Source organism: Halichoerus grypus, chromosome 8 (assembly GCF_964656455.1).
Source record: "Halichoerus grypus chromosome 8, mHalGry1.hap1.1, whole genome shotgun sequence".
Classification (NCBI taxonomy): domain Eukaryota; kingdom Metazoa; phylum Chordata; class Mammalia; order Carnivora; family Phocidae; genus Halichoerus; species Halichoerus grypus.
In genome coordinates, this window is record NC_135719.1 from 151,238,326 (window position 1) to 151,260,799 (window position 22,474).

The 22,474-nt window shown below is 62.4% G+C and overlaps 1 long non-coding RNA gene across 1 annotated transcript; it reads right to left on the reverse strand.

The window, feature by feature from the left end:
- Positions 1-12,022: 12,022 nt before the first annotated feature.
- On the reverse strand, positions 12,023-13,292 carry LOC144382809 (uncharacterized). The gene is made up of 2 exons (XR_013450216.1): positions 12,444-13,292; positions 12,023-12,145 (listed from the first exon to the last, which is right to left on the reverse strand). It is a non-coding gene; the product is annotated as an uncharacterized LOC144382809 (long non-coding RNA).
- Positions 13,293-22,474: the final 9,182 nt, after the last annotated feature.

The window sequence follows — 22,474 nt, forward strand, 5'->3', positions numbered from 1 at the left end:
GGTTCTCAGACTCTAAATGAGAGGAGGGGGAAGGAGAGAGACAGAGGCTTGGGAGAGGGGGACACTTGCCTCATAGCCCAAGGTGAGGCCCCCTTCACCGACAGCCCACCTGATCTGGTCCTGCATAAGGCACAGGCACAGGATAAGACTGTCCTTCACCAAGGACAGTATGAAGCAAGACTACTCCCAAGCACTGCACCCAAGACCCTGGTCCTGGTCAATGAGCCCTGGTCCTGATCACTGGGCCCTGATCCTGGTCACTGAGCCTTGGTTCTGGTCACTGAGCCCTGGTACTGATCCCTGGGCCCTGGTCCTGGTCACTGAGCCCTGGTCCTGGTCACTGAGCCCTGGTACTGATCCCTGGGCCCTGGTCCTGGTCACTGAGCCCTGGTCCTGGTCACTGAGCCCTGGTCATGATCACTGAGGCCTGGTCATGATCACTGAAGCCTGGTCCTGATCACTGGGCCCTGGTCCTAATCACTAGGCCCTGGTCATGATCACTGAGGCCCGGTCCTTGTCAATGGGCCCTGGTCCTGGTCACTGAGCCATAGTCCTGTTCACTGAGCCCTTGTCCTGATCACTGGGCCCTGGTCATGATCACTGGCCCTGGTCATGATCACTGAGGCCTGGTCCTGATCACTGGGCCCTGGCCATGATCACTGAGCCTTTGTTCTGATCACTGGGCCCTGTTCCTAATCACCGGGCCCTGGTCCTGGTAACTGAGCCCTGATCCTGGTCACTGAGCCCTGGTACTGATCACTAAGCCCTGGTCCTGGTCACTGAGCCCTGGTTCTAATCACTAGACCCTGGCCATGATCACTGAGGCCTGGTCCTGATCACTGGGCCCTGTTCCTAATCACTGGGCTCTGGTCTTTGTCACTGAGCCCTGGTCCTGATCACTGAGCCCTTGTCCTGATCACTGGGCCCTGGCTATGATCACTGAGCCCTGGTCCTGGTCACTGAGCCCTTGTCCTAATCACTAGGCCCTGGTCTTGATCACTGAGGCCTGATCCTGGTCACTGGGCCCTGATTCTAATCACTAGGCCCTGGTCATGATCACTGAGCCTGGGTCCTGGTCACTGGGCCTGATCCTCATCACTGAGCCCTAGTCCTGGTCACTGAGCCCTTGTCCTGATCACTGGGCCCTGGTCATGATCACTGAGGCCTGGTCCTGGTCACTGAGCCCTGGTACTGATCACTGGGCCCGGGTCCTGATCACGAGGCCCTGGTCATGATCACTAAGGCCTGGTCCTGGTCATGGGCCCTGGTCCTGGTCACTGAGCCCTGGTCCTAATCACTAGACCCTGGTCATGATCACTGAGGCCTGGTCCTGATCATTGGGCCCTGGTCCTAACCACTAGGCCCTGGTCATGATCACTGAGGCCTGGTCCTGGTCACTGGGCCCTGGTCCTGGTCACTGAGCCATAGTCCTGGTCACTGAGCCCTTGTCTTGATCACTGGGCCTTGGTACTGATCACTAGGCCCTGGTCATGATCACTGAGGCCTGGTCCTGATCACTGGGCCTTGGTCTTTGTCACTGAGCCCTGGTCCTGATCACTGAGCCCTGGTCCTGGTCACTGAGCCCTTGTCCTGATCACTAGGCCCTGGTCCTGGTCCCTGAGCCCCTGTCCTAATCACTAGGCCCTGGTCATGATCACTGAGGCCTGATCCTGGTCACTGGGCCCTGGTCCTAATCACTAGGCCCTGGTCATGATCACTGAGCCTGGGTCCTGGTCACTAAGCCCTTCTCCTGATCACTAGGCCCTGGTCCTGATCACTGAGCCTGGGTCCTGGTCACTGAGACCTGGTATAACCACTGGACCTTGGTCCTGGTCACAGAGCCCTGGTTCTGATCACCGGGCCTTGGTCTTGGTCACTGAGCTCTAGTACTGATCACTGGGCCCTGGTCCTGGTCATTGTGACCTGGTACTAATCACTGAGCCCTGGTCCTGGTCATGATAACTGAACCCTGGTCCTCATCACTGGGCCCTGACCCTGGTCACTGTGCCCTGGTCCTGGTCATTGAGCCCTAGTCCTTATGAATGAGCCCTAGTCTTATCACTGGGCCTGGTCCTTATCACCAAGCCTTGGTCCTCATCACTGGGCTCTAGTCCTGGTCACTGAGCCCTAGTCTTGGTTACTGGGCCCTGGTCCTAGTCACTGGACCCTGGTCATGATAACTGGTCCCTGGTCCTAGTCACTGAGACCTAGTACTGATCACTGGGACTTGGTACTTATCACTGAGCCCTGGTTCTCAACACTGGGCTCTAGTTCTGATCACTGAACCCTAGTCCTGGTCACTGAGCCCTGGTCTTGGTCACTGAGCCCTGGTTCTGGTCATTTTTCCCCAGTACTCATCACCCTGCCCCGGTCCTGGACACTGTGGCCTGATCTAATCACTGCACCCTGGTCCCAATCATCTTATTCTGATCACTTATCGACAGTCCTAGCCACTGAACCCTGCTCCTGATCACTGGTCTCTGGTAGGATCACTGAACCCGGGTCCCAATCACTGGGTGCTGGTCCTGGTCACCGGCCCTGGTCCCAGTCACTCTGCCCTGGTCCTGGTCAGTAATCCCAATTCCTGGTCACTGAGCCCTTGTCCTAAAAACTGAGTCCTAGTGTTCAGTACAGGGTCAGGTCCTGACCCAATGCCCATTTATTCTGAGTTGGAGCCCTAGTTCATGGCCTGCATCACACTTATATCTGGAGTCCTGTTCCCATGCTTTGGGTCCTTAGTCCTGACCTTCATCAGAAGTGACCCACATGAAGGAGAGGAATCCTCCCAGGCGATCCAAGACCCTCTTGGCCTGGGCACTGGATGGAGGATGAGGTGGTGACTCCCACATCTGGTTTCATCCTTTCCACAGCCCAGTGTGGTGTATAGGTGCTGACTTGAGGGAAAGAGAATCAGCCCAAGTCCAGGGCCCAGGGGGCATGAGCCAGACCCTCAGTCCATGAGGGTCACCCACGCAGGGGTTACTGGGGGAGAGGGCTCAGGTGCAGGAGTGGGGACGGGGTAGAGGCAACGGTGTTTGTGTTCTCTTGTTTTTCTCTTTCTTCTCAGGCTTCACCTGCTGAACACCCAAAATAGCCCTGGGGGGAGGCTGAGTCATTATGAGTGCAGCCTGGCCCAGGTGTCCCCACCAGAGACTGCTGTTCCCAGAATCAGGCCCAAAAACCGAGACCTGGCCAGATGGGCCTTGGGCTTGGGCAAGGGGCTGGAGCCCAAAGGGCAATGTGGTGGCAGGGAGGTTCCCAAAACCTGCAGAACGCCCCAGCCCCCACCTCACATGGGCCCCCATCAGCCAGGGTTAACCAGGGTCTGTCCGGGGTCAGCTGGGATCACCTTGGTTAGATAACATCAGCCTGGGATCAGCCAGGGTCCACCAGGGTCAGGACTTAGAGAGGCCAAGATGAGCCAGAATTAGACAAAAGTCATCCTAGGTCCACCAGGGTCAGCCAGGGTCCATGGTTGGGTCAGCCCAGGGTCGGCCTACGTTTTGCTAGGATCTGTGCAGGTGATTCTGACACCCACGCCCTTCGGGCCAGGGCGGGGGGCTCTGGCTGGCCACGGGACTCATCGGCATGCAGCCCCCAAGGGCTGGGAGGTTTGTGCCCACAGAGCAGCCAGGCTGGCTGGGACCCTGGCATTACAGCCAGCCACTGACCTCTGCTGGCCCTGCACCCACGCACCCTCCCTCTCTCCTGCCGGGGCAGACTGGGCACTGTCCTGGGCTGTGGATCAGGACAGGCACACTCTCCCCAGGGCTCACACAGGACCCACATTGCACACCTGGGGACACGGAGGGTCCAGGAAGGGGAGACTACACCAGGGTCAGTGAGAGGGAGAGAGAGTGGGAGAGAGAGAGCCGGGGGAGAGAGACACAGAGATGGGACAGGAGAAAGGAATGGAGAGCTGCGAAGAAAACATTAAAGACAAGGACACAGAGACAGTGGGGCAGGACCAGGCACAGGCCCTGGGGGCAGGCCCCTCATACAAGCAGCCGCACACCCACATACACTCACACACTCACACCCTGCTACACACACGCACAGACGTGCCCCTGACCACACACTGACCGCCTCACTCTCAAGCTAACACACTCACTCACGTCCGCAGAGGTGGACATCCAGACACCCACATGCATACGTCCACGCTCCCACCCACACCCCTCCCTCCAGGCCCCGGGGGCTCAGGGGGTCCCGCCGAGGCTCACTCAGGCCCGGCCACTCCGTATGGGGCTGAGCAACATACCCAGGTGTCTGGGTCCCGGCCTCACCACTCACGGGACCTGCGCCCCCCCATCCAGCCTTAGGGTCCCTCTGTGAGGTGGGCACATGTCCTCCGCTCAGGGAAGGCCCCCCCCCACAAATGGTGCCGGAGTATGTGGGCAGGGGTCAGCCAGCCGCTGGGAGCAGCCGAGCAAGTCCCGGGACAGAGCCAGGGGGCTGTGTGAAGCTGGGGGCAGAGCAGCTTGGGGACCCCGGTGCCCATCTGGGGTCTGGCCCCCACGGCCACTGGGATGCCCACCCAGCCCTGTGCACTCTGCACGGTCTCTGTGCCGGCCCGAGCAGGCCTCTGGGCCTTGGAGAGAAACCCACAGGCCTGCCTGGGGCCCCAGCAGGGGGCTGGGAAGAGGGGGCCCCTGAGGCAGGGGAGGCACTGGGATTCCAGCTGCAGGGCTCAGGCCTGGGGCCAGTGCAGGGTCCCCCACGCGGGGCTGACCGCCAGGGCCGTGGGCCTGCTGCCCTTGGGGCCAGTGCCTGGGGGACAATCAGCACGGCCTGAGGACAGGGATGGACACCGGGAGGTCATCAGGACAGAGGGATCGGGTGACTTCCAGAGTGGTGGGGCCCTGGCAGGGCCGTGTGTGGGTTAGGTGTCCGTGCGAGGGGTCCAGGAGCAGCCCAGAGTGGCCAGGCTGGGTGGGGAGGGGGGCAGCGGAGCAGTGAGGTGGGGGCCTCTGGGGGGAGGCTGACGGCTGGCACCGAGCTCAGGCGTGGACTAGCCCTGGAGTGCAGGTGGGCACGGGGGCGTCCCGGGGGCGAGGGGCGGGGGCCGGCCCCGGGGGGAGCTGGGGGTCGGGGGTGTTCTGACTGCTCAGAACAGGTGTTTCAGATGTGCCCCAGCAAGAGCGAGCTGGTGGTGGTGGGAGGGCCGGGGGCGGAGGGCTGGAGGAGTACTCGCTTCCAGTCCCGAGAGAAGGGCGTCCCGGGGATGGCAGCCCAGCATGGGCATGTCCTCACGGGCACTGTGATGGCCGTGTGGGGGGCAGGTGCGCCGCACTCCCGAGGGGCGCGTGAGTCCCGTGCAGACCGCGCACACCTGTGCAATCCCCGAGTTCCACACCTGACAGCAGCGGGAGGTGGTGTCCGCTCTGCTCAGTGGTGAGAAGCAAAGCCTGTCTCCGCCCAGGTCCCACCACCTCGCATGTCAGGGTCTCGCATGTCCGCGTCCCCGCGGCCCCTCCCCTCCTCCTCTGCACGTTCGCAGACCATCCGAAAACCCTTGCTGAGGAGGGCGTGTGGTGGGGGGCTAAGGGCCAGGGCACGCCCGGGCGCAGCCCCCTGCCCCGCAGCCCCAGACGTCCCCAAAGCTCACCCGCAAATCCTCAGCATGTGCCTCTAAAGCCCCAGGGCCTGTGCGGCCGCCAAGCTGTGCTGCCCTCAGCGCTCCCAGGGGGACTCCCAACTTCCCGACGTCCCCCAGACCCACTCACATTCCCCCTCCATCTGGATGGAGTCAGGCCGCCCGCCCCCCCACCCCCACCACACACGCCATGTCCCCTGTCCTTGGCGGTCCCACCCGGGCCCTCGCCCTGGTCCCCTGCCCTTGCCCCACACTTGCGGCACTGGGTCTGGGTGTGGGGGCAGCCCCAGCTCCATGGACCCTCCATCCCTTGTGGTGAGCCCCCAGCCCTCTCGAGCTCACGGAGCTGCAGGTTTGGGCTTGGCGGCCCCTGGCCGTCGCTGCCCCGCTGTGCCCCAGACGGGCCCACGGGGCGGGTCGGCATCACCAGCCTCTAGAGTCACCCGTCAGGACCACTGGCCTCGGACACTCTCCCTGAGGGTCACAAGACTTGCCTTGGGGCATGACCCTGCTGTGACCCCGTCCCCTGGCTGACATGTGCAGCAGGGACCCGGGATCCAGGCAGAAGCGGGGGCCTCCTTTCATTGAGGGTCACGAGGTGGGGTCTCCCACTTCTTCATTCCCTCTTCATGTGTTAGCCGGGAGCCCTCCGGAAGGAGAAGTTCCCTCGTCTGTTTTTCAGCTGGTGACTGTGGAGCGTGGATCGTTCTGGAAGGAGCGCTCTGAGCGTATGGAATAAGGGGGCCTTCCCCTACTCATGTTTTCACAACGAGCAATCAGGTCCCAAGTGTCAAGGGATCTTTCTGGAACATGGACTTCATGGTGCCCCGCTTCATGCCAGCCATGCTACTGCCCCCAGCATGCGGAGCCCCATCCGGAGCCCTCTAGGCATCTCCCTGCCTTTGGACCAGTGACAGGCTGCAGCCACCGAGCGAGCCGCGCTGGCGGGGGTCCCGCGGACACCCATGGCGAGGCGGCGCTGTGAGCAGTCCCGGGCCCTCCGGGCCCCGCAGTCCTCAGGCACATGCCCGCAGGCCCCCAGCTCTTCGCACCTCGCTGGTCACACGCCCCACGCTCGCTGTGGCCGGGAGCCCCGGAGGACAAGCTGGGGTCTCATGACCGCTCCCCCCTACCGCCCTGCACCCGGAGGGTGCCACGTCCTTGCTGGCCACGGCTGCTCGTGGCCTGGTCCCAGCCCGAGCTGGCCTCTGAGGTCCCGGGCTGAGCCTGCACGGCTGTGCACGGGCTGGGGCTGCACTGTCAGGGTCCCGGGCCCCCACGGCGGGCTCCGACACTGTGCCCTCTCCCGCCACCCCACCCCCACCCAAAACAGGTGTGAGGGCTCCAGTCTCCATTTCTCCCCGAGTTACTCATTTTGGGCAAAGTTGGCCCTGAAGGGGACATGCAAATGGCTGTTTGTTCCACACCGAAAAACATCTTTCTCACCCGCGGGGGCTGTTTCCAGAAATAGCTCGCATCGATCCCCACCTGCAGCCCCAGCCACCGCCCCCACAGCATGGCCCGCTTACCCGGGCCTCAGGGTTCGGGGGAACCCTGCACCCCTCCCAGCCGGCAGAGGCCCACCCTGGGGCAGTGACAGAGAATGCCCTCCAAATGGTGACTTTAGTGAGTTAAAATGGTTCTCAGCGTGTCCCCTCTCTGTGACCAGGGTCCCCAGGGAGGCTGCTCCAAGCCCCTGTGTGGGTGGGGTGTAGACGGAGCAGACGAGAAGGTGTACTGAGGACAAAGCCGGGGCCCTGTGCCCATGCATGGTCACCCCATCGGCTTGGCAGTCCCCCCAGGACAGGGAGCTGGCTTAAGGTCCCATGGGATGGGCACAAGGGCCCCCGAGCCTGTGGGTCCATGGTGGCCACAGCACCTAGACCTGGTCAGCCTGCTGTCCCCTGCCCTGCCCAGGCCTGTCCTCGTCCCCATCCTACCTGTCCACACCCTGTCTGCATTTGGGCCTCTCCCTTGCCCATGTCTCCCCCTGTCCTCCCCCTTCTACCTCTCATCCCTTCTCTCTCGGCCTCTGTCTCTTTGTTTCTGCCTCTGTCTTTCTTTGTGTCCTTCTTTGTCTGTCTCTCCCTGTCTATCTGTGTGTCTCTGTCTCTGTCCCCCTCTTTCTCTGTCTCTGTCTCTCAGTCTCTCCCTATATCTGTCTCTTTCTATGTCTCTCTTTGTCTCTCTCTGTCTCCTGCTTTCTCTCTGCCTCTCCCTGTCTCTGTCTGGCTTTCTGTCTCTCTCTGTCCATCTGTCTCTCTCCACCTGTGTGTCCTCATGTCTCAAGCTGGTGAGTAGGGGGAAGACCCCCTTATTCCATACGCTCAGAGCGCTCCTTCCAGAACGATCCACGCTCCACAGTCACCAGCTGAAAAACAGACGAGGGAACTTCTCCTTCCGGAGGGCTCCCGGCTAACACATGAAGAGGGAATGAAGAAGTGGGAGACCCCACCTCGTGACCCTCAATGAAAGGAGGCCCCCGCTTCTGCCTGGATCCCGGGTCCCTGCTGCACATGTCAGCCAGGGGACGGGGTCACAGCAGGGTCATGCCCCAAGGCAAGTCTTGTGACCCTCAGGGAAAGTGTCCGAGGCCAGTGGTCCTGACGGGTGACTCTAGAGGCTGGTGATGCCGACCCGCCCCGTGGGCCCGTCTGGGGCACAGCGGGGCAGCGACGGCCAGGGGCCGCCAAGCCCAAACCTGCAGCTCCGTGAGCTCGAGAGGGCTGGGGGCTCACCACAAGGGATGGAGGGTCCATGGAGCTGGGGCTGCCCCCACACCCAGACCCAGTGCCGCAAGTGTGGGGCAAGGGCAGGGGACCAGGGCGAGGGCCCGGGTGAGACCGCCAAGGACAGGGGACATGGCGTGTGTGGTGGGGGTGGGGGGGCGGGCGGCCTGACTCCATCCAGATGGAGGGGGAATGTGAGTGGGTCTGGGGGACGTCGGGAAGTTGGGAGTCCCCCTGGGAGCGCTGAGGGCAGCACAGCTTGGCGGCCGCACAGGCCCTGGGGCTTTAGAGGCACATGCTGAGGATTTGCGGGTGAGCTTTGGGGACGTCTGGGGCTGCGGGGCAGGGGGCTGCGCCCGGGCGTGCCCTGGCCCTTAGCCCCCCACCACACGCCCTCCTCAGCAAGGGTTTTCGGATGGTCTGCGAACGTGCAGAGGAGGAGGGGAGGGGCCGCGGGGACGCGGACATGCGAGACCCTGACATGCGAGGTGGTGGGACCTGGGCGGAGACAGGCTTTGCTTCTCACCACTGAGCAGAGCGGACACCACCTCCCGCTGCTGTCAGGTGTGGAACTCGGGGATTGCACAGGTGTGCGCGGTCTGCACGGGACTCACGCGCCCCTCGGGAGTGCGGCGCACCTGCCCCCCACACGGCCATCACAGTGCCCGTGAGGACATGCCCATGCTGGGCTGCCATCCCCGGGACGCCCTTCTCTCGGGACTGGAAGCGAGTACCCCTCCAGCCCTCCGCCCCCGGCCCTCCCACCACCACCAGCTCGCTCTTGCTGGGGCACATCTGAAACACCTGTTCTGAGCAGTCAGAACACCCCCGACCCCCAGCTCCCCCCGGGGCCGGCCCCCGCCCCTCGCCCCCGGGACGCCCCCGTGCCCACCTGCACTCCAGGGCTAGTCCCCCCGTGGCAGCCGCTGCGCGCCTGAGCTCGGTGCCAGCCGTCAGCCTCCCCCCAGAGGCCCCCACCTCACTGCTCCGCTGCCCCCCTCCCCACCCAGCCTGGCCGCTCTGGGCTGCTCCTGGACCCCTCGCACGGACACCTAACCCACACACGGCCCTGCCAGGCCCCCACCACTCTGGAAGTCACCCCATCCCTCTGTCCTGATGACCTCCCGGTGTCCATCCCTGTCCTCAGGCCGTGCTGATTGTCCCCCAGGCACTGGCCCCAAGGGCAGCAGGCCCACGGCCCTGGCGGTCAGCCCCGCGTGGGGGACCCTGCACTGGCCCCAGGCCTGAGCCCTGCAGCTGGAATCCCAGTGCCTCCCCTGCCTCAGGGGCCCCCTCTTCCCAGCCCCCTGCTGGGGCCCCAGGCAGGCCTGTGGGTTTCTCTCCAAGGCCCAGAGGCCTGCTCAGGCCGGCACAGAGACCGTGCAGAGTGCACAGGGCTGGGTGGGCATCCCAGTGGCCGTGGGGGCCAGACCCCAGATGGGCACCGGGGTCCCCAAGCTGCTCTGCCCCCAGCCTCACACAGCCCCCTGGCTCTGTCCCGGGACTTGCTCGGCTGCTCCCAGCGGCTGGCTGACCTCTGCCCACATACTCCGGCACCATTTGTGGGGGGGGCCTTCCCTGAGCGGAGGACATGTGCCCACCTCACAGAGGGGACCCTAAGGCCAGTGATCAGGAGCAGGGTTCAGTGGCTAGGACTGTCGATAAGTGATCAGAATAAGATGATTGGGACCAGGGTGCAGTGATTAGATCAGGCCACAGTGTCCAGGACCGGGGCAGGGTGATGAGTACTGGGGAAAAATGACCAGAACCAGGGCTCAGTGACCAAGACCAGGGCTCAGTGACCAGGACTAGGGTTCAGTGATCAGAACTAGAGCCCAGTGATGAGAACCAGGGCTCAGTGATAAGTACCAAGTCCCAGTGATCAGTACTAGGTCTCAGTGACTAGGACCAGGGACCAGTTATCATGACCAGGGCCCAGTGACTAGGACCAGGGCCCAGTAACCAAGACTAGGGCTCAGTGACCAGGACTAGAGCCCAGTGATGAGGACCAAGGCTTGGTGATAAGGACCAGGCCCAGTGATAAGACTAGGGCTCATTCATAAGGACTAGGGCTCAATGACCAGGACCAGGGCACAGTGACCAGGGTCAGGGCCCAGTGATGAGGACCAGGGTTCAGTTATCATGACCAGGACCAGGGCTCAGTGATTAGTACCAGGTCACAATGACCAGGACCAGGGCCCAGTGATCAGTACTAGAGCTCAGTGACCAAGACCAAGGCCCGGTGATCAGAACCAGGGCTCTGTGACCAGGACCAAGGTCCAGTGGTTATACCAGGTCTCAGTGACCAGGACCCAGGCTCAGTGATCAGGACCAGGGCCTAGTGATCAGGAGAAGGGCTTAGTGACCAGGACCCAGGCTCAGTGATCATGACCAGGGCCTAGTGATTAGGACCAGGGCCCAGTGACCAGGATCAGGCCTCAGTGATCATGACCAGGGCCTAGTGATTAGGACAGGGGCTCAGGGACCAGGACCAGGGCCTAGTGATCAGGACAAGGGCTCAGTGACCAGGACCAGGGCTCAGTGATCAGGACCAGGGCTCAGTGACAAGGACCAAGGCCCAGTGATCAGGACCAGGCCTCAGTGATCATGACCAGGGCCTAGTGATCAGTACCAAGGCCCAGTGATCAAGACAAGGGCTCAGTGACCAGGACTATGGCTCAGTGACCAGGACCAGGGCCCAGTGACCAGGACCAGGCCTCAGTGATCATGACCAGGGCCTAGTGGTTAGGACCAGGGCCCAATGATCAGGACCAGGCCTCAGTGATCATGACCAGGGTCTAGTGATTAGGACCAGGGCTCAGTGACCAGGACCAGGGCCCATGACCAGGACTAGGCCTTAGTGATCATGACCAGGACCTAGTGATCAGGACCAGGGCCCAGTGATCAGTACCAGGGCTCAGTGACCAGGACCAGGCCTCAGTGATCATGACCAGGGCCCAGTGATCAGGACAAGGGCTCAGTGACCAGGACTAGGGCTCAGTGATGAGGATCAGGCCCAGTGACCAGGACCCAGGCTCAGTGATCATGACCAGGGCCTAGTGATTAGAATCAGGGCCCAGTGACCAGGATCAGGCTTCAGTGATCAAGACCAGGGCCTAGTGATTAGGACAAGGGCTCAGTGACCAGGACCAGGGCTCAATGATCATAGCCAGGGCCCAGTGATCAGGACAAGGGCTCAGTGATCAGGACCAGGGCTCAGTGACAAAGACCAGAGCCCAGTGATTAGGAACAGGGCCCAGTGATCAGGACCAGGCCTCAGTGACCATGGCCAGGGTCTAGTGATTAGAACCAGGGCTCAGTGATCAGGACCAGGCTTCAGTGATCATGACCAGGGCTCAGTGACCAGGACCAGGGCTCAGTGACCAGGACCAGGGCCCAGGGATCAGTACCAGGGCTCAGTGACCAGAACCAAGGCTCAGTGACCAGGATCAGGGCCCAGTGATCAGGACCAGGGCTCATTGACCAGGACCAGGGTCCTGGGTGCAGTGCTTGGGAGTAGTCTTGCTTCATACTGTCCTTGGTGAAGGACAGTCTTATCCTGTGCCTGTGCCTTATGCAGGACCAGATCAGGTGGGCTGTCGGTGAAGGGGGCCTCACCTTGGGCTATGAGGCAAGTGTCCCCCTCTCCCAAGCCTCTGTCTCTCTCCTTCCCCCTCCTCTCATTTAGAGTCTGAGAACCTTTGTCTTTGGGATCAGTTTATTGCACCAGCAAGGCCTGTGTGTGGAGTGAGTTGGCAGCTTCTGAGCAGGGCTGAGCTCTGGCATCCAGCTGGGGTTCCAGGAGGCTCCTCCAGACTCCTCCCTGCAAACACAGTGGGGTCAGGGCCCAGGGGAGCTCCTTGCCAATGCCCTTTCCCCAGCCCTGCCTGCCTCAGGGGAGATGGGTTGAATCCTTCAGTGACTGTATCCAGGGGTGCTAACTCCCAGATCCTGCTGAGGGACATTTCAGCTCTGCCCCAAGGACTGCCCATATCTTCAGTGTCTATGAGGGGGGACCACCTCCTTGGGAAGTCAGACCCCCGGGGGGGGGAACAGGCAGATGTTCTGGTGGCTGACCCCCCTGCCCCAGCCAGCCCTGCCCTCTGCCTCCTCACCCCTACCTGAGCCTGGCTGGCCTCTGCTCAGTACTGGGGGCCCTCTCTGCTGTCACCTGGGCCCCGCACGCTTGTCACAGTAAGTGCTGTGCTGTAGAAGAGACTCAGTAGGAAGAGGGTGAGCAGGGTGACGGTGGTGGGCCACAGGCTGGCTCCTGGGGCGTCTTCCTCCAGGTCCTCCTGTGGCAGGTCCAGCACCAGCCAGGGAAGTGGCTCCCGGCAATCTGCAAGATACCGTGGGTCTGCCAGACCCATGCCTGCATGGGTGGGGGCCGAACTAATGCCTTCCCTTCCCATGCACCCTCAGGGTCAGGACAGGGGCAACAGGGGTGCCCTCTCTCAGGTCTGAGGCTGCCTCAGGGAGGGTGAGGTGACAGGTCCCTAGAGGACCCCAATGCCTAAAGGAGTCCTGGCAGAACCTTAGGGAGAGAGGCCTGGCATGGTGAGAGGGTGAGCATTGGCTTTGCTGCTCTAAATAGAGCCCAAGACCAAGACCTCCTGGCTCCCAGCCCCGTGGGCGTGCTCACCAAGCCCTCACCAAGCCCTTGCTTTTGGCTCAGCCTTGGTCTGGACCCTGGCTGGGGTCAGAGAGGACCAGACATGCCACCCTCAGGGTGCTCCAGGTTGAGACATAAATCTACATCTGGGGTTCAGTGTGCCAAGGGCTGGATGGGCATGTTGCCTTCCCAGGGAATGTGGCTGATAAGCTACAAGGAGCATGAGGGAGGCCCAGGTGAAGGCCACCAGCACAGGCTGTTTTCAGGATCCCAGGCCATAGACCGTCTATGTTAAATGGGATTTGGACCAGCTTGTCATATGCTGACACATCCAATCATCCATCCATCCATCCGCCTGTCCATCTGTCCATCCACCTGTCCATCCACCCATCCACCTGTCCATCCACCTGTCCAACCATCTATCCACCCACCCATCCACCTGTCCATCCATCCATCCATCCATCCATCCATCCGTCCATGCATCCATCTACCCACCCATCCACCTATCTGTCCATCCTTCCATCCATCCATCCATCCATCCATCCATCCATCCATCCACTCACCCATCCACCCGTCTGTCCATCCATCCATCCATCCCTCCTTCCTTCCATCCATCCATCTGTCCGTCCATCCATCTATCCCCCAGTCTGTCCATCCATCCATCCATCCATCCATCCATCCATCCATCCATCCATCCACTCACCCATCCACCTGTCTGTCCATCCATCCATCCATCCCTCCTTCCTTCCATCCATCCATCTGTCTGTCCATCCATCTATCCCCCAGTCTGTCCATCCATCCATCCATCCATCCATGCATCCATCCACTCACCCATCCACCCGTCTGTCCATCCATCCATCCTTCCATCCATCCATCCATCCATCCATCCACCCGTCTGTCCATCCACCTGTCCATCCATCCATCCATCCACCTGTCCATCCATCCATCCATCCATCCACCCGTCTGTCCATCCATCCATCCATCCATCCATCCATCCATCCATCCCTCCCTCCCTCCCTCCTTCCCTCCATCCATCCGTCCATCTGTCCATACTTCCATCCGGTACATGTCCTACGATCTGTCCCTCTGCAGCCCTGCCCATCTACCGACCCTTCCTCCCCTCCACACCTCTCTAGAATACTCTTTCTATGGGCCAGGTACTGGCTCTCTTGGTGGCTGGAGTGTTTCCTGTATGGCAGCACTCCCCCCAATTAACCTGTTGCTCCCTCTATTGCCCTTTGGTGACTGGACCCTTGAGGGGGGAGCAATGACCATGTGGGTAGGGGTCGCCACCTCACTTTGGTCCTGGGAGCAGAGGGAGGAAGCCAGAAGGCCAGGTTCCCTGGGGAAGCCCAGAAGGTATCTGAGGCAAGAGCAGGGGCCCCGCTGCCCCCTTGTGGGAACCGTACCACCAGCCGTCCCACGGTGGCCATGGTTCTGCCTCTATGCTCCATCTCCCCAAACCTCCCTTTCTGCCAGAAGCCTCCGGCAGAAGCTGCAGAGGGGCCCTGGGTGGGGGCTGTCTCTACTGACCCCTCCCCAGCCTGCCCCCCCATCTGTGTTTCGGACCATCCTTGGGCTCAGGAAGGGGTGGGAGACTTGAGTCTGGGGGTCAGGCAGGGGCAGGGGCTGCCTGGGCGGGGTCTGTGGAATTGGGCCCTGAGCTGTGCCCAGTGGGGCACGCAGGGAAGGGCGTGGGGAATCTTGCTGGGGCTGGGGCCAGGCGGGGGGCTCCCTGCACCTGGAGGGCGTGTGACTGCGAGCGTGGGTGTGCTGTGTGCAGAGCATTTGGAGCGGGGTGACTTCCTTGTCGAGCGCACCCGTGGGGCTGTCCTGCAACTGTGTGCATTGCACCCACCGAGGGTGGTGTGGGCCCCCCTGGAATCCTGCCCTCCCCCCATTCCTGCCACGACTCCTGACAGGGACACCAGCCTCTTCAGGGGCCCCGCTCCCCTGCCTCCCTCTGAGATACAGGCAAGCACATCACTGCCCACGGAGGGCTTGCTGGTGCCCTGCTCTCAGGACCCGCTGGCTGTCAGCCCCGGGTTTTGCTCCCAGCTTGCCCACCATGGACCATGCGCTCACACTGATGCTCACCACACACACACACACACACACACACACACGAGTCCACGGGTGGGAGGGCACGTGGAGGTGCCAGGCTGACCCAGGCAAGTGAGGCCCAAAAGGGTCAGGGAAGCAGTTGCCCTTCCCCCCTGGGGCCCTGCCCTGCCTCCGTGTGCCGCAGACCCCGAACATGGACAGACAGCGGCCTCATGGAAGCACGGGGCTGCTCCAGGGGAGCATGGAGTTTATTCAGGGAGGGGCGGGTGAGCGTTTCAGTAGCAGACGCCGTCCACCTCTGCCATGACCACAGACACGTTGACGTGGGTGGGTTTACCCGCCAGGCGGTCGATCGTCTTCTGGGTGAAGGACAGGGGCAGGGCCTCGTGGCCCACCATGCAGGAGAACTTGTCCCCCTGCTTCCAGGCCTCGGCGTCTACCCTCAGCACACTGGTCACGGAGAAGGTGGGGACGCTCTGGCCGGGCTCCTTCACGGGCTCCCAGGTCATGTACTTCTCTGGGGGCAGCTCCTGGGTCTCCTGCAGCCAGCGGATCAGCACGTCCTTGGGACTGAAGCCCCTCACAAAGCAGGTCAGCGACACCAGCTCGTTGAGGGCCAACTCCTCCGACGGCGGCGGCAGCAGGTGGACCTGGGGCCGGAAAGTGTTTCCTGGGGGGCAGAGAGCCAGGTCAGGGGTCTGGGCCAGCGGGGGGGAGGGGCCCCTCTGCCCTGGGCACCCCTGGCCTCAGTTTCCCTCCGTAGACTGTGGGTGGGAGAGAGGAGCCGGGCTCGGGGGTTGCCGCGCCTCCCAGGCAGGGTCTGCGCCCACCTAGGACTTTTTTGATGTCGACGGTCATCGGGCTCTTGGACTCGGGGTGGGTGGCCGTGCAGGAGAAGGTCTCTCCACGGTTCCACGGCTCCGCACAGCCTGGCAGCACACTGGACACGCTGTAGCAGCCGCAGGCGTCGCGCTCAGGGCTCTTCAGGGTGGCGTCCTTGCCCCCGGAGGACTTCCAGGTGAAGGAGGCACCCTTGGGGTCTTTCAGGCCGCTCAGCGTGCACGTGAGGCTGGCATTGGAGCCCAGAAGCAGGTCCCCGAGGGCAGGCTGGTGCAGTGACAGGCGGGGCTTGTCACACGAGGGACACTTACAAGGGCACTTATCCACAGCTGGAACCGAGACAGAGACTGCGGCAGGTCAGCGTGCCCTCGGCCCCCTGCCCTCCCCACCCCCAGCCCCTCCATGGGGGCCCCGTCTCGGCAGCCCGCTCTCGTCCCAGTGATGTGCCCTCGGGGGCACGATTCCAGGTGGCTGGTCAGAGAAGAATGTGGGGCCCCACCCCCAGCCCCCAGCCTGCCCTCTGACCTTTGCATGGCACGTCCACAGGATCGCTGCGGGTGGAGGCGTGCTGCACTTGGCATTTCAGGGACGACCTGTCAGGGCACTGGTTGGCTGGCAGGGTCAGCTGGCTGCTCATGGTGTATAGGCTCCCAGCAGCGCCCTTCACTGGGGGGAAGTTCCTGACGGACGCGCCCTCCTTGCTGGGGCTCCAGGTCACAGTCACGGGCTCTGGCGGGAAGAAGCCCTGGACCAGGCAGGCGATGACCACGTGCCCGGCTTCGTCAGTGCTGCTGAGGCTCAGCGGGAAGACACTGGGGCTGGTTTTGGTCTCTGCAACACAGGACACTCTGTGAGGCGGTGGGCAGCACCCTGGACCCCTGACGCAGCCCCACACTCCCAGCACGAAGCCTGTCTCTCCTGGGCACTGGAGGAAGTTTGCACAGAGATGGCGAGTGACTGCCCTAAGGCTCTCAGCTCACATGCCAAGGACCTGGGGTCGGAACCAGATGCCCGAGTCCAGCTGCACTGTCTCGGAACACGGTCCTCAGGGCTCTAGCACGACTGCCTGGACACGTTCCTCAGGGAAGGCCTCTGGATTTGTGGGTCCTGAACACGGCTCTCCCACTCACTGGCTGAGTCTGCAGGAGCTGCTGGGGCCTCCGTTTCCCATCTGTGCAATGGGTGCAGACACACTCTCCGCTGGGCTTTGGGGCTCACAGAGGTGGGCCCGCAGGGAGGGCACAGGCCAGGACAGAGCAGTCCAGGCTTGAAGCAAGCCTGCACCATGGCCTCTTGGCTGTGCAGGGAGTGGCATGGGGAGGGGAGGGGGCCCGCTCCTCCTGGGACCCCCTTCCCACTTCCCAGTCAGGCTCCCAGTCAAACCACTCACCCCTCACTAATCCCACCCCCAGCCTCCCTATTAGTGACAGTTGATCTCTGGTCTATGAGGCTTTGGAGGTCAGAGGCCCAATTCCAACTCGGCTGGAGGATGTCCCTACTGGAAAAGGCAGAAACACGGAGTGTGGTCTACCCCCATGTACAGGACCAATTCCCTTCAGGGAACTGGTGAAGGGAGAGAAAGCATCATGGGTACAACCTAAGTAGCATGCCCCCATGTACCCCTTAGAATACGGGGACTAGCCTGGCTGGAGACTAGCTCTCTGGGGGGTGATACAAACCCAGCCCACCGCTTCCCATTCACCTCAGGCACTAGCCCAGTACAGCCCAGCTCAGCCAATTTCAGCCCAGCTCAACAAATTTCAGCTCAGCTCAGCCCAGCCCAGCCCAGCTGAGCCCAGCTGAGCCCAGCTGAACCCAGTTGAGCCCAGCTCAGCCTAGCTCATCCCAGTTCAGCCCAGCTGAGCCCAGCTGAGCCCAGTTGAGCCCAGTTTAGCCTATTTCAGCTCAGCCCAGCCCAGCCCAGCTGAGCTGAGTTCAGCCCAGTGTAGCCTAGTTCAGCCCAGCCCAGCCCAGCTTAGCCCAGTTCAGCCCAGTGCAGCCCAGCCCAGCCCAGCTGAGCCCAGTTCAGCCTAGTTCAGCCCAGCTCAACCCAGCCCAGGCCAGTTCAGCCCAGCTCAGCCCAGTTCAGCCCAGGTTAGCCCAGCCCAGCTCAGTTCAGCCCAGCCTAGGCCAGTTCAGCCTAGCTCAGCCTAGCTCATCCCAGCCCAGTTCAGTCTAGCTCAGCCCAGCCCAGCTCAGCTCAGCTCAGCTCAGCTTAGACCAACCCAGTGCAGTTCAGCTCATCCTAGCCCAGCTCAGCCCAGCCCAGGTAGTTCACCTCAGCACAGCTCAGTTAAGCCCAGTTGAGCCCAATTGATCCCAGCTCAGCTCAGCTCAGCCCAGTTGAGCCCAGCTCAGTCCAGCTCAGCCAGCTAGCCCAGCTCAACCCAGCTCAGCCGAGCTCAGCACAGTTCAGCCCAGTTCAGCCCAGCCTAGTCCAGCTCAGCCCAGCTCAGCCCATTTCAGCCCAGCTCAGTCCAGCCCAGCCCAGCCCAGCTCAGCTCAGCTCAGCCCATTTGAGCCCACTTGAGCCCAGCTCAGTTCAGCCCATTTCAGCCCAGCTCAGCGCAGCCCAACTCAGCCCAGCTCAGCCCGGCTCAGCCCAGCCCAGCTCAGCCCAGGTCAGTCCATTTCAGCTCGGCTCAGCTCAGCTCAGTCCAGCCCAGCCCAGCCCAGCTCAGCCCAGTTCAGCCCAGCCTAGCCCAGCTCAGTCCAGCTCAGTCTAGCTCAGCCCAGCTCAGCCCAGCTCAGCTCAGCTTAGCCCAGCTCAGTCCAGCTCAGTCCAGTTCAGCCCAGCTAAGCCCAACTAAGCCTGGCTCAGCCCAGCTCTGCTCAGCTCAACCCAGCTCAGTCCAGCTTAGCCCAGCTCAGTCCATCTCAGCTCAGCTCAGCCCAGATCAGCCCAGTTCAGCTCACCCTAGCCCAGCTCAGCCCAGCCCAGCCCAGGTAGTCCACCTCAGCTCAGCCCAGTTGAGCCCAGTTGAGCCCAGGTGATCCCAGCCCATCCCAACTCAGCTCAGATCAGCCCAGTTCAGCCCGCTCAGCCCAGCTCAGCTCAACCCAGCTCAGTCCAGCTTAGCCCAGCCCAGCTCAGCTTAGCTCAGATCAGCTCAGCCCAGCCCAGTTCAGCCCAGCCCAGCTCAGCCCAGTTGAGCCCAGCTCAGCTCAGCCCAGCTCAGTCCAGCTCAGCACAACTCAGCCCAGTTCAGTCCAGCTCAGCTCAGCACAGCTCAGTCCAGCTCAGATCAGCTCATCCCAGTTGAGCCTAGCTCAGCCCAGCTCAGTCCAGCTCAGCCCAACTCAGCCCAGCTCAGCCCAGTTCAGCTCAGCCCAGCTCAGGTCAGCTCAGCTCAGCCCAGCTTATTCCAGTTCAGCACAACTCAGCCCAGTTCAGTCCAGCTCAGCTCAGCCCAGCTCAGCCCAGTTCAGCTCAGCCCAGTTCAGCCCAGCTCAGCTATCCCAGTTCAGCCCAGTTGAGCCCAGCTCAGCTCAGCTCAGCCCAGCTCAGTCCAGCTCAGCACAACTCAGCCCAGTTCAGTCCAGCTCAGCTCAGCACAGCTCAGTCCAGCTTATTCCAGTTCAGCTCAGCCTAGCCCAGCTCAGCTCAGATCAGCTGAGCCCAGCTCAGGTCAGCTCAGCCCAGCTCAGTCCAGCTTAACCCACCTCAGCCCAGTTCAGCTTAGTCCAGCCCAGCCCAGTTCAGTCCAGCTCAGCTCAGCTCAGCTCAGCCCAGTAGAGCTCAGTTCAGTCTGGCTCAGCCCAGTAGAGCCCAGCTCAGCCCAGCTCAGCCCAGTTCAGCTCAGCCCAGTTCAGCCCAATTCAGCTCAGCCCAGCTCAGCTCAGATAGCTCAGCCCAGTTCAGCCCAGCTCAGCCCAGCTCAGCCCAGCTTAGCCCAGCTCAGGCCAGTTCAGCTTAGCCAGCCCAGCTCGGCGTAATTCAGCCCAGCTCAGCCCTGTTCAGCCCAGCCCAGCTCAGCCCAGTTTAGTTCAACCCAGCTCAGTCCAGGCAGCCCAGCTCAGCCCAGTTCAGCTCAGCCCAGCTCAGGTCAGCTCAGCCCAGTTCAGCCCAGCCAGCTCAGCCCTGTTCAGCCCAGCCCAGCTCAGCCCAGTTCAGCCCAGCCCAGCTCAGCCCTGTTCAGCCCAGCTCAGCTCAGCCCAGTTGAGCCTAGTTGAGACCAGCCCAGCTCAGCCCAGCTCAGCCCAGTTGAGCCCAGCTCAGCTCAGCCCAGTTGAGCCCAGTTGAGACCAGCCCAGCTCAGCCCAGTTCAGCTCAGTCCAGCTCAGCCCAGTTCAGCCCAGCCCAGCTCAGCCCAGTTCAGCCCAGCCCAGCTCAGCCCAGTTGAGCCCAGCTCAGCTCAGCCCAGTTCAGCCCAGCCCAGCTCAGCCCTGTTCAGCCCAGCTCAGCTCAGCCCAGTTGAGCCTAGTTGAGACCAGCCCAGCTCAGCCCAGCTCAGCCCAGTTGAGCCCAGCTCAGCTCAGCCCAGTTGAGCCCAGTTGAGACCAGCCCAGCTCAGCCCAGTTCAGCTCAGCCCAGCTCAGCCCAGTTCAGCCCAGCCCAGCTCAGCCCAGTTCAGCCCAGCCCAGCTCAGCCCAGTTGAGCCCAGCTCAGCTCAGCCCAGTTCAGCCCAGCCCAGCTCAGCCCTGTTCAGCCCAGCTCAGCTCAGCCCAGTTGAGCCCAGTTGAGACCAGCCCAGCTCAGCCCAATTGAGCCCAGCTCAGCTCAGCCCAGTTGAGCCCAGTTGAGACCAGCCCAGCTCAGCCCAGTTCAGCTCAGCCCAGCTCAGCCCAGTTCAGCCCAGCCCAGCTCAGCCCAGTTCAGCCCAGCCCAGCTCAGCCCAGTTGAGCCCAGCCCAGCTCAGCCCTGTTCAGCCCAGCCCAGCTCAGCCCTGTTCAGCCCAGCTCAGCTCAACCCAGTTGAGCCCAGTTGAGACCAGCCCAGCTCAGCCCAGTTCAGCTCAGCCCAGCTCAGCCCAGTTCAGCCCAGCCCAGCTCAGCCCAGTTCAGCCCAGCCCAGCTCAGCCCAGTTCAGCTCAGCCCAGCTCAGCCCAGTTCAGCTCAGCCCAGTTGAGCCCAGTTGAGACCAGCCCAGCTCAGCCCAGTTCAGCCCAGCCCAGCTCAGCCCAGTTGAGCCTAGTTCAGCCCAGCCCAGCTTGTCCACTTCAGCTCAGCCCAGTTCAGCCCAGTCTAGCGTAGGCCACAGTAGCCTTAATTGTGCTTATTCTAGTTTTCTGCCCTGTGATATCTGTGGCCTCCAGGCAATCTTCCTTTCTTCCTCTGCTCTGTCTTGATGCCTATTCTCCATCCTCTTGGGCCCAGCAGGGTTCAAGATGGTCTGACTGAGGAGATAAAGTCTGAACCACATTTGGACCCACCTGCTCGAGGCTGCCTGAGGGTCCATTACATCTGAGAGGCCAGGCCTTCCTTTGCCCGGTGGCCCAGTGCTGCATGTCCACCGGCCTGCCTCCCCAGGGGCCTGGAGTGAGGATGGAGGCCTTGGCGTAGGCTGGCCTGATGGCTGTGTGATCTCAGTAGCCCCCTGCCCTGCTCTGGGGTATTTGCCTCTCTAGGCGGGCCGAGGCTGTGAGGGGTGGGCTGGGAGGGATTGCATGACTGTGTCTGGCCCACAGACGGGGTCACTTGCCCACTTCCTGTCCCACCAGTGGCGGCTGCTCGCCTCCACGTCATGTCTGGTCTGTGGTCTGGCTGTGGTGGGACCAGGTGTATGTGGCCTGGCCTGTGCGACCCCCGGGAGCCTGACTCTGGGCTGAGGCCACGTGGGTGCGAGGCGGGTGTCCTGCGGAGGTCATGGCTCCATGTGGCTGTCTGGGGGCCGAGAGGTGAGGAAGCAAAGGCTGAAGTGGACCCCGAGGTGGAGATGGTCTGGGAGGTGGGCACGGAGTGAAGGCTGTCAGGGGTGAGGCCTGGAGGGACAAGGCTCACCCAGAGTGACCCCGGCAAACCGGCAGGCGTCCGTCCACCTTACGGCCGCGAGGGAGGATGTGAGGGTGAGGAGCCACGCCAGTCTGGCCGTGACCAGTGGCTGCCCTTCCTCGGCCCGCTGTCCGCAGCTGGGGCCCCAGAGTACAGCTGGGGTGGGGGTGAGGGGCTGCAGCTGTCTGGGAGCCTGGAGTCCGGGGCTGGGGCAGCTGAGGGCCCCTGTGCCCCACTGCCAGCCCAGGGCTCTCCTGCCGGCGCCCGAGCTGCATGCATGTTGCCCTGCTCCCTTGCATCCGGCCTGGCCCTCCTAGGGGCCGATGGACAGCTGGTGTCTGTGCCCACTTGATCCTTCACTTCTTCAAGCACAGAAGGTTCCGGAGCCACACACAGGAGCCGATGGCCCGCCCCCAGGAAGGACACCACCAGGGGGAGTGGCAGTAAGCTTCAGGCTGAGTGGAGTTGGCTGCCACACGTGCTTCTTCCCTGTGGCCTCAGGCGGCCCAGGGATGGGAGCAGAGGCGGTGGCCGCAGGGAGGGGGGGCCGCGGTGGGGCTGACACACTGTGGCCTGGCTCAAGGAGACTGGGGGTTTTCGTATGAACCCTGGGATCCCTGCAGCACTGCCCGTGAGGGACGTTTCCTGCCAGGGCCGAATGCCTCCTGCCCCTACCACCCCCGCATACCCTTGCGAGCAGCGCTG